Here is a 7574-nt window from a genome sequence, read left to right on the forward strand (position 1 = left end):
GTTCCTGAAACCTGAGTTCCAGAAACCTGAGGTCCATTTTGAGCATGTTCACAGACACACACAAACACACACACACACACAGAGAGAGAGAGAGAGAGAGAGAGAGAGAGAGAGAGAGAGAGAGAGCCTACTAAGGAGGCCTTGCCAATGGAAGTAGGGTGTGTGATGAAGAATGGCACCCACCAAAATATCACCACACACATCCAAAGAACGCCACATAATGCATTTTAGTACATCCACAATTGGACAACATGTGCTTTTATGTGATTTTCTTCCTTGTTGCATTATCCATGGATCAGGAAAACCCACATTAAAAGGGGGGAATGCGAGCTGCCACTTGGATATGGATGTTTCTGAGGATAATGAAGGGGGGGGAGAACACATGGGATGTATTTAAAATTGCGTGGAATCCCATTAAACAGCCTTGGTTTGGACATAATGCTAAGCCACAGTTTAGCATAATAAGAACGAGTTATTGCACTTGTCCTCCTCCAGCACATCTGCAAGGAGACTTCAGAAACTTTCACTTCAGTTTTGGATTAACCGCAGCTTGCCACATCGCCTATACCCAGATGAACTGTGTTTAACCTGTTCAAACAGGCCAAAGTCATAGCACAGCTTACAAAGCTTGCTTGTTTCAAGTAACCGTAGTTAAGACTAACCACTGTTTATGGTCTGAACAACAGACTAAACTGCAGTTAATCTTCTGCCCCTTCTTGCAGAGGGAAACACACCAGCCCAAGGCTCACGGAAGGTTATTCTGATAACTCTAAAATGGGATTTGGGTTTGTTTTATTTTATTACGCTGCCTTCATTTGGTGTGAAGCCTCACCAAGGTTTTCTGTTACATCTAAACACAGCTGGCATTTTAAAAATAGAACCTAGGTGTAAAAGGTGGTTCTCTTTGATTTTTGTCTAAGATCAAGAAAAATGCTGGAGCCAGGATTTGTTTTTCTTAAAAAGTACAAAAAGCTCAGGGAGAAAACCACCTTGTGTGATCCATTATGGAAAGGAAGGGTACACACTGAGTTACTGCGTGGAAGTCTGAATTATAAACTAATGCACACATTCTGAGTGCAATTTGCCAGTGGAAAAGAATTAATTAAAGCTCGTGCTCTATTGCTGAGGGCAGAGAAACGTGTATTTAGGAATGAGATCATGCCTTCACGGTGGTCACGGCTGCTGCCTCTATGTGTGGCATAGCCTCAGAAATCACTTTGTAATCCTTTGGCTTGTGTCATGACATATCATCTTAAATTACACGGCTGCCTAATGAAAATACAAACACTCACATTTCGCATCTACACAACTATATATAGCCACTGGGAATTGGGTTTGTCTGCATGAGTGCAGTAATTTGGTGTAATTACCTCTGTCCTCAGAAGTGTTGGTTTCTTCATAAGTAAGCCCCGTTCTTTGCCTAAACAGAGTAGCTGAGGATCAGACCTATTCAGGTTTATCCACCTGCATGATATGTAAGTAATGTTAATTTGGACTGTGTGCCTTCTTCATAATTAACAATTAACATACAGTATACAGTTCATTCCCCAATTGATTTTGCTGTGACTGCTAGATAGTATATTTAGGCTACAGTTCAATTTACACACACTTACTTGAGAGTAAGTCCCATTGAACTCAAACAGGGCTTACTTCTGAGTAGACATGGATAAGGTTGCATTACTATTTAGCTATAGCACAATCCTATGCAGAGGTTGCATCCAGTTAAGTCCTATGCACAGTGGAGCCATTGAAATTAATGGACCAAAGTTAACCATTCAAAGTACCAAGCTAAATGGCCCAGGAGGGGGTTAACTTAGCACCAAAATGATAAAAAGTGAACTTTGTCATGGAGTTTGGAGCGCCACCACAGAGAAGACTCCGTCCTCGGTTACCAGTCTCCACCCACCTCTCCTCCAATAGTGAGAGATCTGGAGAAGGTCCTCTGCGGAAGATCTTAATTCACATGGGAGAAGGCTGGTTTAGAACGTGGATTTAGGATCGGTCTAGTTTTCAAGCAAGAATTAGGTGGCAACCTCTACATGCACTTACCTGGGCATATGTCCTGTTGAACTTAAAGGGCCTTCTTCCAAGTAGACACGTGTAGGATTGCCCTGGTGATGCAGCACTGTGGGGGGTTTATACATAATACTGCCCTATATTATGGATTTAGGCCGATAATGTGTGTGAAGTAACGCTTTAAAAAAAGGCACTGTGTAAAGTTTTTATTTTAAAGGAATTAGACAAATGGGGGAGGCAATATTTCAGTGATTTAGAGTGGAACCTCCAAGCTAAAGAGCACTATATCTAAGGGTATCAGAGACTGTGGAAGATCAGCTGCAGATATATGTGTGAGTGATTCAGGGACATTTGACCAGCCATCTAGTTCCCATCAATTCCAGTTTGGCTGGTCAAGAGTCAAGGGTTAAGGATGGTTTCAGTTGTCCCCAACCCACTGTATTCGATGAGCCTATGACCTTATCCAGGAAGGCTGTTCTAATGATCTAGTGAAGCAACGCTATGCACTTTTACCCAGGAGTAAGTTCCATTGTTTAGTCATTTAGTCATGTCTGACTCTTTGTGACCCCATGGACCAGAGCACGCCAGGCACTCCTGTCTTCCACTGCCTCCCACAGCTTGGTCAAACTCATGTTCGTAGCTTCGAGAACACTGTCCAACCACGACTAAATGACTAAACAACAAGGTTCCATTAAGCACAGTGAAACTTCTGAGTAGACACTTACAGGACTGCATTGCATGCCGCCTCTGTGTCCAGTACAACGTGTAACCAAGCATTAGCATTGAACGCAACTAGTTTTGAGATAAATAACTAGTAAGCCTAATCCTTTCTAATGTAACCCCATGTGTTTCAAAATAGGCTGTATATTATTTCCATTGCCTGTGTGGAATGTCAAGGTTTGTTGCACAACAATCCATACTCCGGTTTGCATTCTCACCGTTTGCATGTTTTAAAAGATCTTACATTGACTCAGGTTGTTGTTGTTTAGTCGTTTAGTTGTGTCCGACTCTTCGTGACCCCATGGACCAGAGCACGCCAGGCACTTCTGTCTTCCACTGCCTCCCGCAGTTTGGTATGCAATATTTTTCTTTACAGCATTGGACTTTCCTTTCGCTTCCAGGCATATCCGCAACTGAGAGTCCTTTTGGCTTTGGCCCAGCCGCTTCATCAGCTCTGAATCTACTTGTACTTGTCCTCCGCTCTTCCTCAGTAGCATGTTGGACGCCTTCCGACCTGAGGGGCTCATCTTCCAGCGTCATAACTTTTATATGCCTGTTGTCTTTGTCCATGGAGTTTTCTTGGCAGGGACACTGGAGTGGCTTGCCGGTTCCTCCTCCAGGTGGATCACGTTTGGTCATACTCTCCACTATGACCTGTACATCTTGGGTGCCCTGCTCGGCATAGTTCATAGCTTCGTACCTGAGTTATTCAAGCCCCTTCGCCACGGCAAGGCAGTGATCCATGAAGGGGTGATCCCATTTAACTCAAAGGGGTTTCCTTTCCGAGTGGACATGGTAAAGTTTGCACTGTAAGTCTCAGAATACTTTTGCCAGTGTGTTCAGTGCTGTGCATTTGTTCCCACTGCCTCAATTTCTGCAGCTCCTGGTATTACTTACCAGCACATGTCCTTGAAAATGTGGGGGCAGGAAAGGGAAAAGCGCAATCCCACCCATCTAATTCAAATGGCAACATAAAATATTTGGCTTCAGGCACTGGGGCAATCCAAGAGCAGGAAGAATTATGAAGCACCCGTGTGAAATTTTTCTGGGTTCAGACTTAAGGCTCCAATTAATAATTATGAAGAACGTTTTGCTGTGATGTAATTAGGTAAAAGTGCTTCTCGCCTCTCCTAGTTTTCATTTGGTTGTTTTGCACATTCAGACCCCATATTGCTCTAGGGAGATTCTCTTATAAAGTACGCTTCATACCATCACTGGAATTCCATTATCTTAGTCTTGCAAGGCAAGGAAGGAATCCAAGGATTCCGACGCCAGTACCAAACTCTCTTAATCTCATTCTGGAGGCACTGATGAGAGAGTGAACCATACAACTCCTTAATTAGCGATCCTTACAAAGTACAGTATGTCTGAATATACTTAACTATGGGGAGGGATTGCTCCTTATTTTGCTCATGCTACTATTTCCCATGAGAATGTGTGCTCAAATTGTCTACACTGGAACTGGCTATGTGTGCATGCCCATAGAATTAGCATCTCACAGCTGACCCCAGGCTGGTGCCTTTGATTATTCCAAGGCTGGGAGTTCCTAGGAGACTTAATCAGCAAATCTTTCTCCTTCTCCTAGGTAGTCATCAGACAAAATGTCTCTGCATCTGCAACACCTCTTTTATCTGTGGTTTGAAGGCCTCCTTACACATTTCTAGGTGCACACCTAACTTGAAATGTATACTTAAAGATGCAAAGTGTGAATGTCAATGGACAGAAGGTTTTAGCAGCAGCCCTCTGTTGGCTGTCTGCTCCATGGCAAACCTGCCTTGAGTACACTTAGACTTAAGTTCCACTAATGTTCAATGGGGTGACTTTCAGATAAGCTGCAGTGACACCATCAGCTCCATAACTCAGCTCCGCCACACCTGCCATAGCTGTATATAGATCAGGGTTCATAGAATCATAGAATTGTAGAGTTGGAAGGAACCGCAAGCGTCATCTAGTCCAACCCCCTGCAATGCAGGAATCTCAACCTAAAGCACCCATGACAGATGACCATCCAACCTCTGCTTGGAAACCTCCAAGGAAGGAGAGCCTTCCAAGGGAGACCGTTCCACTGTTGAACAGCTCCATCAGAAAGTTATTCCAGATGTTTCATCAGAATCTCCTTTCTTGTAACTTGGAAGCCATTGGTATGGGTCCTACATTCCACAGCAGGAGAAAACAAGCTTCTTCCCAATGTGACAGCCCTTGAGATACCGGTACATCTCCTCTCATATCTCAGAACCTTTTTCAGCTCAAGGGTTCCCTTCTGGGCTCCCTTCCAAGGACCACATAGCAGTGATAAACAGGGCCAGAGGCCAAAGCAGCTAAAGCAATGAATGCTAGTTTCTACAGAACGCTCTTTTCTGAGCACTTTGCACATCCTCTCTGTATCTTCCATCCAGGCTAGCCAGAGGCATAGTCAGGGTTCAACGACAGATTCCAGCCTTGGGGGAAAACACTTGGGGTGTGAAGCAGGTTTGGGGAGATGTGTGGCCTGACGAGAGTTCTGAGGGCCAGATGGCGAGATCTGGAGGGCCACCTGCCTGAGGTTCCCCACCTCTGATGTAACTGATGGCCAGTGTGTTACAGATCTCAGGGAAGGACCAGTCAGGTTCAAATCCCCACTCAGACCTGAAGCTCCCTAACTTACCTTGGGCCTAATCTCCCAATCTCACAAACCTTACCAGGGTTGTTGTGAGCATAAAATGGGGCGGTGAAAACCTTAGAGGAAGGGTGGGATAAAATTGTAATAAATTTTAGCAATAATCGTAAGGATTCAAGCTGCTTCTTCTTTTTTCTCTTCATTTCCATTTATTTCTCATCAGCATCCTCAGTTTTCTAGATGCCATCTTTCCAAGGTAAGCAATGCCCGAAGCGCTTCTCATAAACATCAGAGCAAAGCACAACAATGAGATAATCTTAAGGCTTCAAGGTTTGTTTGTTTTGCTGCATGAGCAACACTTTTAACAGTTTTGTTTCAGTTTATTTAGTATTATCATAATTTAGCGGGGGGTGGGGGGGAGAGAGATGCCACCTTTCCAAAGTAAACCATGCCCAAATCACCTCTCATAAACATAAAAGCCCAGTAATAAGATGATTATGCATCACAAAACATATTAGTAACCTTCCAAGTCAATTAATTAACAATTCAATCCAGGTCTATCTGCAAAAAAAAGGGGGGGAATGTTGAATCAACATTTGAAATAGGCCCACCTTGTTCTGAGAGATTCAACATTATACAATACAGTATATTAATTATATTCTGTTCTTACCCGGAGGCTGCATGTATCCTCTTATCCAAGGATCCCTGCTTTGCTTCAGCCTCAGAAACTTGAAGATGATTCACCAGACCGACCCTAATGGTTCAAAGTATCTGTTGCTGTTTACAAATGGCCATACTTTATGTACAAGTTTTGCTATCTTAAGCATGCAGGAGAACTTTGGCATTTTGGTGCACAACCCCATATTTTCTTACATCCAAATTTCCTGCCAAAAGAACTGGCAAGCCGGGTGTGTCATGTGACCAATGGTCTTGACTTTATTAGTCAGCTGTGCACAATTGACTCATTCAAGGGTGTTAATTACCAAGATGTGCGGAATTATGTTAACTCTCGGCTCACTTAAAATTGACAGGACAAGGAACCTCACCTTCCGCTGAAGACTACTAATCAAATGCAAGTGTGTGACTCACACACAGAAGCATCTTTGCCAATGGCACCGCCATGTTTAATTAACCCACCATGTTCTGGCATGCACATGCAAAGCACACATGTACACACACAGCGTACTGCGGCACAGATGACAGCGTGATTAGCAAGCAGCTGCTGCGGCAAAGCAAAATTAATAACAGTTTCTTTAAAAACCACACACATACACACAGATCTATGCACAGTCTGTGGGAAAAACCGGTGACTGAAACATGCCCCAAACAGAATAAACTGCCATGTGCACTGGAATAAATGCAGCGTTGCTTTGAGAGTACTAGAGTACTTTACAGGCACGAGCCCATGTTCAAATGCTGCATATTTCTTAGCAGCAAATAGTGGAGGCTGGTTGTTCGAAGCGCTACTCAGCTTGCACCGTAGGCTGACATACTTTCAAGCAAAGGGTAGACAGTGAGGAACCTCTGATCTTCCCAGACTGTCCTTGCACAGACCTATTGATCTTATTTCGCTTTCGGGCTGATACTCTCATAAAAAGAGCCTTCTGAAATCAGGCCAGGGGCCCATCCTGTTCTCACAACGGCCAAAGGAGAAGCCTGTGGGAAACCCTCGAGTGCGAGAGCACTCTCCTCTCCTGCAGTTTCCAGCAAACAGTATTTACAAGCATGTGGTCTCTTGACAGAAGATAGCCATACTGGCTAGTAGCCATTGAGAAGCCTTATCCTCCAAGAATTTGTCTAATCCTCTTTTAAAGCCATTCGGGTTAGTAGCCACCACTGCCTCTTGTGGCAGGGAGTTCCATAGTTTAACCAAGCACTGTGTGAAGAAGTTCTTTCTTTTATCTGAATGTATCTCCCAGCATTCAACTTCGTTAGATGTCTATGAGTTCTAGTGTTATGGGGGGGACTTTTCTCTATCTGCTTTCTTCATGCCATGTATAATTTTAAAATTTCCGGCCAAGCCACCTTTTATTCACCATTTCTGTAAGTGAAAAAGTCCCAAATGCTGCTGCCGCCTTTCCTCCTGGGGGACTTGCTCCACCCCTTGATCATTCTGCTTGCTCTTTTGCTGCTTCATTTTCTACTTCCTTCTTCATCATCCTCACCTTGAGGGAGGAGACCTCTCTATGCGTGTAAGAGCAAGCATGTCTCAAACGCCTTAGTTAGATAGAACTTGGATCTT

Source organism: Podarcis liolepis, assembly GCF_965112155.1.
Source record: "Podarcis liolepis genome assembly, chromosome: 5".
NCBI classification, from domain to species: Eukaryota; Metazoa; Chordata; class Lepidosauria; order Squamata; family Lacertidae; genus Podarcis; species Podarcis liolepis.